Below are 12,223 nucleotides of genomic sequence, written 5' to 3'. Positions count from 1 at the left end.
GATATATATATATATATATATATCCTTTCTTAAAATATCAAAATACAATAAAACATTCCATCATTTTGTTTGAATGTTTTATACACTATTTTCCTATTGTATGATTAGTGGATCTCAAATATAAAAATACAAAACCAAAACAACATAACGAACACCCAAATCCATTCCACTTAGAGCTTATCATTGTTAATACTTTGGTATGTATGTGTCTATCATCTATTGACCTGAATGCATATATTTTATATATCTAGATACATATTTTATCCAGATATGTATGTATCTATCTGTCATGTATTGATCTGAATACACATTTTATTGAAAATTTAATATTTTTAATCTTTTTTTATCATTTAGCAATGTATTATAAACTTCTATGTCAAAAGACTTTTAAAGAATAACATTTTGTTTTAGAATAGTTTTGGATTTACAGAAAAATTGCTAAGATAGTACATACAATTCCCATATACTCCACACCCAGTTTCCTTTCCTATTGTCTTAAATTAGTAGGTACATTTGTCACAATTAATGAACCAATATTGATACATTATTATTAATTCAAGTCTGTGCTTTAGTCAGATTTTCTGTTTTTTTTTTTTTTTTTTGTTTCAGGACTCCATCCAGGATAACATATTACAACCAATTGTCATGTCTCCCTAATTTCTCAGACTTTCCTTGTTTTTGATGATCTTGACAATTTCAAGGAGTAATTAGGTATTTTTAGGATGCCCTATTATTGAATTTTTTTTTTTTTTTTTGAGATGGAGTCTCATTCTATTGCCCAGGCTGGAGGGCAGTGGCGTGATCTCGGCTCACTGCAAACTCCACCTCCCAGGTTCACACCATTCTCCTGCCTCAGCCTCCAGAATAACTGGGACTACAGGCTCCTGCCACCACACCTGGCTAATTTTTTTGTATTTTTAGTAGAGACAGGGTTTCACTGTGTTAGCCAGGATGGTCTCGATCTCCTGACCTCGTGATCCACCTGCCTTGGCCTCCCAAAGTGCTGGGATTACAGGCATGAGCCACCACGCTCGGCCCAGTTATTGAAATTTATCTGGTGTTTTTATCATGATTAGTCTGGGATTATGGATTTTGGGAGGAAGGCCCTAGAGGAAATGTGAAGACATGAAATTTGGGAGGGGCTGGGGTGGAATGATATGGGTTGGCCGTGTCCCCACCCAAATCTCATCTCGAATTGTAGTTCCCATAATCACCACGTGTGGTGGGAGGGACCCAGTGTGAGGTAATTGAATCATGGGGGCGGTTTCCCCCATGCTATTCTCATGATTGTGAGTAAGTTCTCACAAGATCTGGTGGTTTTATAAGGGGCTGTCACTGTCAATGTTGACCATAGTCACCCGCCTGAGGTGGTGTGTTTGTCAGGTTGGTCTATGGCGAAGTTGTTCCTTTTCCTCTCCTTTCTAGAAAGTCACTGTCTGTAGCCCACACTTAAGGAGTAGGGGGTTATGTCTTCCCTCCTTGAGGGCAAGCTATCTACATATATGTTTTGGAGTTTTTAACACACTTTTGCAACCTAAAAAAGAAAGAATAACCCAAACAAACAAGAGACTGCCTTGTATTAGAAGTATCTCCAAAGAACACTATGAGGATGTGAATCTGTGACAATGAAGAAAACTCCTTTCTTGGTTAAGTGACATATATAATGTATTACTGTGTTCTCACGCTGAAAATGAAGACATACCTGAGACTGGGTAATTTATAAAGGAAAGAGGTTTAACTCTCTCACAATTCAGCATGGCTGGAGAGGTCTCAGGAAACTTACAATCATGGTGGAAGACACCACTTCACAGGGTGGCAGGAGAGAGGATGAGTGCTGAGTAAAGGGGAAACCCCTTATAAAACCACCAGATCTTGTGAGAACTTACAATCATGAGAATAGCATACGGGAAACCGCCCCCATGATTCAATTACCTCTCACCGGGTCCCTCCCACCACACGTGGTGATTATGGGAACTACAATTCAAGATGAGATTTGGGTGGGGACACGGCCAAACCATATCATTCCACCCCTGGCCCCTCCCAAATCTCATGTCCTCACATTCCAAAACACAATCATGCATTTCCAACAGCTCCCCGAAGTCTTAGCTCATTTCAGCCTTAAACCAAAAGTCCAAGTCCAAAGTCTTATCTGAGACAAGGCAAGTTCTTTCTGCCTATGAGCCTGTAAAATCAAAAGCAAGTTAGTTACTTCCTAGATAAATGGGGGTACAGGCATTGAGTAAACACATCCATTCCAAATGGGAGAAATTGGCCAAAACAAAGGGGTACAGGACCCATGCAAGTCTGAAATCCAATTAGGCAGTCACTAAACCTTAAATTTCCAAAATGATCTCCTTTGACTTTATGTCTCACATCCAGGTCACACTGATGCAAAAGGTGGGCTCCCATGGCATTGGGCAGCTCCAACCCCATGGTTTTGCAGGGTACAGCCCCCCTCCCAGCTGCTTTAATGACTGGTGTTGAATGTCTGTGGATTTTCCAGGTGCAAGGGTGGAAAAACTGTCAGTGTGTCTACCATCCTGGTGTCCAGAGCACGGTGGTCTTTTTCTCACAGCTCCACTAGGCAGTGCCCCAGTGGGGAATCTGTGAGTGGGCTCCAATCCCACATTTCTCTTCTGCACTGCTGTAGCAGAGATTATCCATGAGAGCTCTGCCCCTGCAGCAAACTTCTGTCTGGGCATCCAGGCATTTCCACATATCCTCTGAAATCTAGGTGGAGGCTCCCAAACCTCAGTTCTTGACATCTGTACACCTGCAGGCTCAATATCAAGTGGAAGCTGCCAAGGCTTGGGGCTTGCACCCTCTGAAGCCATGGCCTGAGCTATACCTTGGCCCCAGCCATGGCTGGAGCGGCTGGGACACAGGGCACCAAGTCCTGAGGCTGCACATAGCCAGGGGGCCCTGGATCCAGCCCAAGAAACCAATTTTTCCTCCTAGGCCTGGGGCCCTGTGATGGGAGGGGCTGCTGTGAAAATCTCTGACATGACCTGGAGGTATTTTCCCCACTGTCTTGGTGATTAGCATTTGACTCCTCATTACTTATGCAAATCTCTACAGCTGGCTTGAACTTCTACCCAGAAAATGAGGTTTTCTTTTCTACTGCATTGTCAGGTTGTACATTTTCCAAACTTTTATGCCCTGTCACCTCTTGAATCCTTTGCTGCTTTAGAGATTGTTTTCTGCCAGGTACCCTAAATCTTCTCTCTCAAGTTCAAAGTTCCACAGATCTCTAGGGCAGAGGCAAAATGCCACCAGTCTTTTTGCAAAGCAAGAGTGCCCTTTACTCTGGGTTTCCAACAAGTTCCTTATCTCCATCTGTATTAGTCCATTCTCATGCTGCTATAAAGGACTGAGACTGGGTAATTTATAAAGGAAAGAGTTTAATTGACTCACAGTTCCACGAGGCTGGGGAGGCCTCAGGAAACATAATCATGGTGGAAGGGGAAGCAAACATGTCCTTCTTCACATGATGGCAGGAAGGGGAAGTGATAAGTGAAAGGGGGAGAAGCCACTTACAAAACCATCACATCTTGTGAGAACTCACTCACTATCATGAGAACAGCAGCATGGGGGTAACTGACCCTGTAATTCAATTACTTCCCACCAGGTCCCTCCCACAACAAGTGGGGATTATGGGAACTACAATTCAAAATGAGATTTGGGTGGGGACACCACCAACTGTGGCAGGCCAGGTCTCACTAACACAGGCCTCCACAACAACTGTTTCAGTACTGACTGAGTGGTTTAAGTTAAATATTAAAAGCCAGTGCCCTTATACAAACGCTGAGATGTAACAATAGCCCATCAAGAGTTTTGCATAGGCCTTCCTTGGATCTTAATGCATGACGAAATAATGAAGGAATTCTTAATAGGACCCATTTATGATTAAACAAATTTTATTGTGGGTCTGAAGAAACTCCTCAGGCCTCCACAAACAAGTTTATTAGGGGTCTGAAGGAACTCCCCAAACCTCCATGATTTAGTGGGAGACAAGATAAGGGTAATCATCCCAACACCTGGACCCATTTAGATTAAGTAAATTTACTGAGGGTCGAGAGGAAGGTCTTTAGGACTCAGATCTTAGTTATAGATTAAAAGAAGTTAATCACTTATATGTTTAGATAAATACACACTTACATGTAGACATATAGCTTAGAAGGCATGTAACCTCTGGCAAACTTTGTAATTTTGAGTTGGTCTGGTGATACTTTCCAGGCATTCTCCCTGTAGCTGGTTGCAGAAATAACAACTCTCTTCCTCCCCAGTTCCTGTGCATTTCATTATTGGGCCCTGAGAAATAGCAGCTCGACCCTCAGTTTGGTCCAGGAACAAAACCATATCACCATCTGAGACCACCTCAGCCTGGACTTAATTATTCATATCACTATCGGCATTTTGGTCAAAGCCATTAGGCAAGTCTCTAGGAAGTTCCAAACTTTCCCACATTTTCCTGTCTTCTTCTGAGCCTTCCAAACTGTTCCAACCTCTACCTGTTACCCAGTTCCAAAATTGCTTCCACATTTTTGGGTATCTTTACAGCAGTGCTCCACTCTGTGTGGTACCAATTTACTGTATTAGTCTGTTCTCATGCTGCTAATAAAGACATATCCAAGACTGAGTATTTTATGAAGGAAAGAGGTTTGACTCACAGTTCAGCATGGCTGGGGAGGCCTCAGGAAACTTACAATCATGGCAGAAGGGGAAGCAAACACATCCTTCTTCACATGGTGGCAGGAGAGAGAAGAATGAGAACTGAGTGAATTGGGAAGCCCTTTATAAGACCATCAGATCTCGTGAGAACTTACTATCATGACAATAGCATGGGGGAAACCACCTCCATGATTCAATTACTTCCCACTGGGTCCCTACCACCACACGTGGAGATTATGGAACCACAATTGAAGTTGAGATTTGGGTGGGGACACAGCCAGACCATATCACATACTAAGGACCTACAATTTTTTATTCATTGAACCATTAGTGCTTGAGAAATCCTTTCTTTTGTGTCACCTCTGTCCTCCCCTGCTGCAGTAGATGTCATTTGCCCCAACTCAGGTCTAAGAGAATGTTTCCTATTTCTAAAGGACAGAGAAAGTTGAAGTCTTTTGCAGCAGCTAGGGAGTGGGCTGAACCCCTCGGCTGGATTGAGAAATTCTCCCACAAGTCAGGCCTGTTTCTCATTCAGCAGTTTTTTTTCTTTGAAGATTAGCACTGTTTTACAAAAGGATTTTTGAAAAGTACTTTTCAGAATTAGCCAGATGTGGTGGTGTGTGCTGTAGTCCCAGCTACTTGGGAGGCTAAAGTGGGAGGATCACTTAAGCCCAGGAGTTTCAGGTTGCAGTGAGCTGTGTTTGTGTTACTGCACTCCAACCTGGGTGTCAGAGAGTCTCATATATATGTATATAAAAGAAGAAGGCAGCTAAGCTAGGGAATAATTCTACACATGGGCCACAATGGCAGAAGGCAGCCCTTTGGGCAATGGGCTGGGCAGTTTAGCAGATAGAGATTGGCCAAGGCATTGAAACACTTGATTTCTGAGCCCAGCTTCATTCAGGCCTTGCTGATGGACCCTAAATAAATCCCAGCTCCCTCCTCATGTGGTCTCTCCACTGTCCTTGGGATAGAGTCTCCAGACCCAGGAGCTCAGGCATGGTGATGAGTCAGGAGAAAGTCACTCCCTTTTCCCTGTTCCCTAGGCAAAACTTTATTCCCCCTTCTTCATCTTGTCCTGCCTACTTTCCCTCCCCACTTTCTGCTCTGGGAACCAGGCTCTTGGGGAGATTGAGCTGCTGCGAGGCCTGCCCAGGAGGGTCCCATCTGAAGGTAAAGCCCCCCTGGGCCTTTATCTGTGGTCTTCGATCCTGTCTTCTCTCTCACTCTTGCTCTCACTCCCATTCACTCTCCGCCTCATGGTGGATCCATTTTTCTTCTGGTCTCCTGTCAGTTTTATTCTGTCTGCGCACCCACTTTTCTGCCCATATTCTCAACCACTTTCTCAAAGGCAGCTGTCCCGCCGGTCCCAGCTCTTTGCTCCTAGAGCCCAGAACTCGGGTGAGTGGAACCACCCTGGTGTCCATTAAGTCCCCAGCCTTGAGGAAGGTCCTGCCATTTTCCCTCAGCTCCCCCGGCTAATCTTCTTCCTGTTCAGAGGGGTTTTCTGGGTGGGAAGGAGAGCTGGGCTTTTCCTGCGGCCTCTCCCACAGCTTTCCTGCTGTGGCCTTTGTCTTTGCCTGGATGCCTCCTGGGGCAGCACGAGCCCTCCTCTGGCCCCGTCCTCCAGTCTGGCCTTGGGAACATGGAGGTGGCAATGGCACAGCATGACTGAGCTTGTTTTGTTTTTCTTAATTTTTGCAAACTCTACATCTGACAAAGATCTAATATCCAGCAACTTAAATGTATAAGAATAAAAACCAAACAATCCTACTAAAAAGTGGGCAAACGACATGAATAGACACTTTTCAAAAGAAGAAGTACATCAGTCAACAAACTTATGAAAAAAAGCTCAACATCACTGATCATTAGAGAAATACAAATCAAAACCACAATGAGATACTATCTCACATCAGTCAGAATGGCTATTACTAAACAGCAAAAAGCGAAAACAAAACAGATGCTAATGAGGTTGTGGAGAAAAAGGAACACTTATATACTGCTGGTGGGAGTGTAAATTAGTTCAACCATTGTGGAAGACAGTGTGGCAATTCCTCAAAGACCTAAAAACAGAAATACCATTTGACTCACAATCCCATTACTGGGTATACGCACAAAGGAATAGAAATCATTCTATTTTAAAGACACATACACGCATGTGTTCATTGCAGCACTACTCACAATCGCAAAGACATGGAATCAACCTAAATGCTCATCAGTGGTAGACTCGATAAAGAAAATGTGATCCACATACACTGTATTAGTCAGGATTCTCTAGAGGGACAGAACTAATAGAATATATATGAGTTTATTAGTATTAACTCACATGATCATGATCACAAGGTCCCACAATAGGCCATCAGCAAGCTGAGGAGCAAGGAGAGCCAGTCTGAATCCCAAAACGGAAGAACCTGGAGTCTGATGTTCAAGGGCAGGAAGCGTCCAGCACAGGAGAAAGATGTAGGCTCAGAGGCTAGGCCAGTCTTGTCTTTTCACATTCTTCTGTCTGCTTTATATTCCAGCTGCACTGGCAGCTGATTAGATGGTGTCCACCCAGATTAAGGGCAGGTCTGCCTTTCCCAGGCCACTAACTCAAATGTTAATCTCCTTTGGCAACACCCTCACAGACACACCCAGGATCAATACTTTGTATCCTTTAATCCAATCAAGTTGACATTCAGTATTAACCATCATATACACCATTGGATACTATACAGCCATGAAAAGAACAAGGTCATGTCCTTTGCCGGAACAAGGATGGAGCTGGAGGCCATTATCCTTAGCAAACTAATACAAGAACAGAAAACCAAATACCACAGGTTCTCACTTATAAGTGGGAGCTAAATGATGAGAACACATGGACACATAGAGGGGAGCTACACACACTGGGGCCTTTCAGAGGGAGGAGGTTGGGAGGAGGGAGAGGATCAGGAAAAATAACTAATGGGTGCTAGGCTTAATACCTGGGTGACAAAATAGTCTGTACAACAAACCCTTATGACACAAGTTTACCTATGTAACAAACCTGCACGTGTACCCCTAAACTTAAAAGTTAAAAAAAAAGAAAATCAGGAAAATCATAGTTTTCAGGTCACTCTCTTAATAAATGCCTCTTTTTATAATTAAAAAAACATTGATTTTCAGTTTACAAAGGTTACAGTGTTAATTGCCGAGAATTTTGCATCCAGAAGAAAATGAAATCTTAATACTTTGGTGTTAATGTCCTTGGCAAATTATTGCAGTCTGTATATATATACATATATACATAATAAATATATGTATAATATTTATATACATTATAATATATAATACATATATAATATCAATATATATGTATTATATATGTATGTATATGTATTATTATATATTATATTAATAATATTAATACTATAAATATAATTATATATATATATATATGTAATATAATATAATAGTATACTATATAATATTTATATAATAATATACATATATACACATATTATTATGTGTATATATATACAGACTGCAATACTTTATATATAATAATATATAATAACATGTATATACTAAAATGGGATTATATTGTCTAAACTGTATATATAATAAAATATATATATACTAAAATGGGATTATATTGTCTAAACTAATTCATAACAGTTATTTTCTACTTTATTAAACTATATTGTAACATTGTTCTACATCAGTAGACTTCTAAAGCATGATTTTAATATTCATACAGCATCTTACTATGTGGATGTACAAATTTTTTTTATTTTGAAACAGAGATTTTTTGTTCTTGTTGCTCAGGCTGGAGTGCAATGGTGTGATCTTGGCTCATTGCAACCTCTGCCTCCCGGGTTCAAGTGATTCTCCTGCCTCAGCCTTCCTGAGTAGCTGGGATTCCAGGCATGTGCCACCACGCTCGGCTAATTTTCTATTTTTAGTACAGATGGGGTTTCTCCATGTTGGTTAGGCTGGCCTCGAACTACCGACCTCGGGTGATCCACCCGCCTTGGCCCCCCAAAGTGCTGGGATTACAGGCGTGAGCCACTGCGCCTGGCCTGATGTACAAAATTTTAAACAATATTCCATCACTGGAATTTAACATTTTTTTCTTGTAAATATTACTGAGATGGAAATTGTTGCACTTATATCTTTATATATTACTTAATGCTTTTCTTAGCACAAACGTCTAGAAAGCGAATTGCTGGGTCAAAATGTACACATGCATAGTTTTAGAGCATTTGAAACATTTTGCCAAATTTCTCTCCACAGAAATTTTTATTGCTTTACAGTCCAGTTGAATGTCTTTCCCCTCTTTTTCCACAATTTTCAGGGTAGGGAAATGAACTAAGAGTCAGGAATGAGTTGGGAGATGGCGCAGGGAAGAGAAGAATGGGGAAGGTATAGATACTTAATATTCTTATGATGCAGAAAGGATCCAATGAAGACACAAATTCACTTTTCCTCAGTTTTTGGAAAAGAGGAAAGCCTGGTGTGAGCTATGAGGGGGATAACTCAGAAAGGATCAGATGGACCCTAAGGGCCATGGAAGAGGAGGAAAGAAGCAGGTGAACAATTCCGGATTAGAGAAAACCTCACTCTGGTAGCTCAAGGAGTTGAGAGGAATCTTGGAAAACCAGGCTTAGGCAATGATCAGGAACCAAAAGAACCTGAGAGGCCAGAACCACAGGCCAGGTCATAGCACAGGGGTGGTTGGCTAGGACGCTGCAGGCACTGCTGGCACTGTTGCTGGTGACTCCTCTGGCACGTGCAGGTGCTGAGGCTGCTGCTGGTGGGCCCTGGATGCCACTGCGGTCATCACCAAAATGAATTGTAAACTTTCCTCTACTTCTTTGAATCACTTGCACCTGATTCAAAGTCTTAGGCAGTTGCATCTGCTAGGACTAGCTAAGATCACAGGCCTGTGTCTTGTCTGTCAGAGTTTAGGGAATCCACAAATTTGGGCCTAATGGCTTCTGTAGAAGTGGATAGAACTTTGTCCCCCACAAGCTATCTATCCACTTAGATATCTATCCCCACTTTGTCTATCCACTTAGAGCTTGTGGGGAAGACCCTGTTGTTAAGTTCATGGATGGCCTCCTTTCCTGCCATTATGACCCTTCTATTTGCAGGCCTATTAAGAATGAATTGGGGCCAAGCTCAGCGGTCCACACCTGTAATCCCAGCACTTTGGAAGGCCAAGGTGGGAGGATCACTTGAGGCTAGGAGTGCAAGACCAGCCTGAGTAACATAGCAAGACCTCATCTTTACAAAAATAAAAATACAAAATTAGTTGGATGTCATGGCATGTGCCTGTGGTCCTAGCTATTTGGGTGGCTGAGGTGGGAGGATCACTTGAGCCTAAGAGTTCGAAACTGCAGTTAGCCTTGATTTTACCACTGCCCTCCAGTCTGGGTGACAGAGAAAGCTCCTGCTCCCACATCCCCATCTCCCCAGAAAAAGATTGGTTTGCTGGACAATGAGGTAGATGCAACCTCCTTTTGTTTTCAGGATGTGCTTGGGCCTCATCTGAATTTACCAGTTTCACTTGTCTATTAAGTGCTGTTGGGGATACCTAACTTTTGGGTGAGTGGGTCAAATTACACCCAATTCATGGTGTGCAATACTGTTCCACAGTTACCTAGTGTTCAGTGGTCAGCTGTTCAGTGTATACCGTTGTCTATAAGCAGCTGAATAACAGTTTTACAAAAGGATCTTGACTGTTTGCCCCAAAGGGCAAGGTTTGGCTCCCAAATCTGTGATTAACCTCTTGGATTTACCACAGACTCCAGTGACACTGACACTGAGCCTCTTACGGTCTGCTGGGCAGTTGGGAGGCCCAGTGGCAGAACTGCAGCATGGGCCACTGGGAGAGCCTTTGCTTCCTCTGGCTTTTAAGACATCCGATAAGTGGGTTGAAGCAGCCAACCCAAAAGGACTATATGTCCCTTCCCAAATCCAGATAACCACAGGAGGTCTTTTCTTACTGTAGGGAGCAAAAGGTGAGGCAACTTGTCTGTAACATTTGAGGAGATACCTTGATATCCCCAGAAAACCTTCACAGAGGGGCCGGGCCCCTAAATTTATCTCCTAGGTATAAATGTACATCAAAGATACCTGCCATTTTCTTCTATCCAGATGCTGTCAGTGTAGTTTCATCAATAGAATGAACCAGTGTGGTGCTCTATGGGGTGGTGACCTGATCAAGGTGCCTGTGGATTTGGTGACACAGAGCGAGAAAGCCGATGTAACCCTGAGGCAAGACAAGAAGGGTGACCTTGTGCCCTGCCGGGCGACAGCAAATAGCTTCTGGAATCTTCTCTGCTTATGAGATGGGAAAAAATGCATTTTCTTTCTCAAGATTTGCATAACCAGTCCAGGTGAAAGGAAGTGGCTTCCAGCAGAGGAGACTCCCCTGTCCCTGCCCCCGACACCTTGTGTCACCGACCTCCTTTTCTCACTCCTGCCCCTCTGTTTATGCTCCTTAGCTCCTTGGCTGCCCTCATCTTTCTACTTTCTCCAAACTCGCGTTTTCAGAGGGAGAATTGAGTTGGAAACTCAAGTCGGTTATTTCCTAGCTGTGTTGCCTAGGGAAAGTTGTTTAATGTCTCTGTGCCTCAGTTTCCTCAACTGGTTGATAACAATAGAGTGGACCTACAGGTGGACCTACTGTCAAGCTTAAGCTTTGGGGCCCTTCATTTGTATGGGGTCCTTCATAAAGGCGTGGAAAGAGCCTTAGCAATCGTGTTCCTGTGGTCAAATGTCCTTATATAAACTGCAGAAGTGATGTGTTAACTGCAGGCTGTTGTAATGTCTGTCTTTTTCACTCTCGCTTCCTCTCTGTCACATTTCCTTTTGTGCTGGGGGGTGTTGAAGTAGCCATGGATATTTTTGGATCTAAGGCAAAGTTGAGTTCGGTATAGATTGAGTTTGGTGGGATATGTTTGTGTGGTTCACAGTCACTTTTGGGTATAGTCAAGTTATTAATAGCTGTTCTGATGTATGAATGACTTCCAGGAATACTTCTTCCCCAAACTGTGCTATCCCACTCAGCATTGTGGGACAAAGTGCAGCACCACACATTTGAAGGAAGGAACCTTTAGATGCTGCTGCTTTTAGCTATTCCAGTCACATGTGTCTGTTGAGTCTTCCCAGCTGAGCACCCAGATGTTATGGAGCAGACACAAATCTCCTTGTTGTGCCTGTCTAAATTTCTGTTCTGCCAAATTGGGAGCATAATAAAAAGTGATTGGGCTGGGCTCAGTGGCTCACACCTGTAATCCCAGCACTTTGGGAGGCCAAGGCGGGCAGATCACGAGGTTAGGAGATCGAGACCATCCTGGCTAACATGGTGAAACCCCGTCTCTATTAAAATACAAAAAAAAAAAAAAAAAAAAAAAAGAAAATCTGCCAGGCGTGGTGGCAAGCACCTTTAGTTTTAGCTACTCTGGAGGCTGAGGCAGGAGAATGGTGTGAACTCGGGAGGTGGAGCTTGCAGGGAGCTGAGCTCGCTCCACTGCATGCCAGCCTAGGTGACAGAGGGAGACTCCATCTCACAAAAAAAAAAAAA

Source organism: Rhinopithecus bieti, unplaced genomic scaffold (genome assembly GCF_001698545.2).
Source record: "Rhinopithecus bieti isolate Rb0 unplaced genomic scaffold, ASM169854v2 scaffold_35950, whole genome shotgun sequence".
Classification (NCBI taxonomy): domain Eukaryota; kingdom Metazoa; phylum Chordata; class Mammalia; order Primates; family Cercopithecidae; genus Rhinopithecus; species Rhinopithecus bieti.
This window is presented reverse-complemented; position numbering follows the sequence as displayed.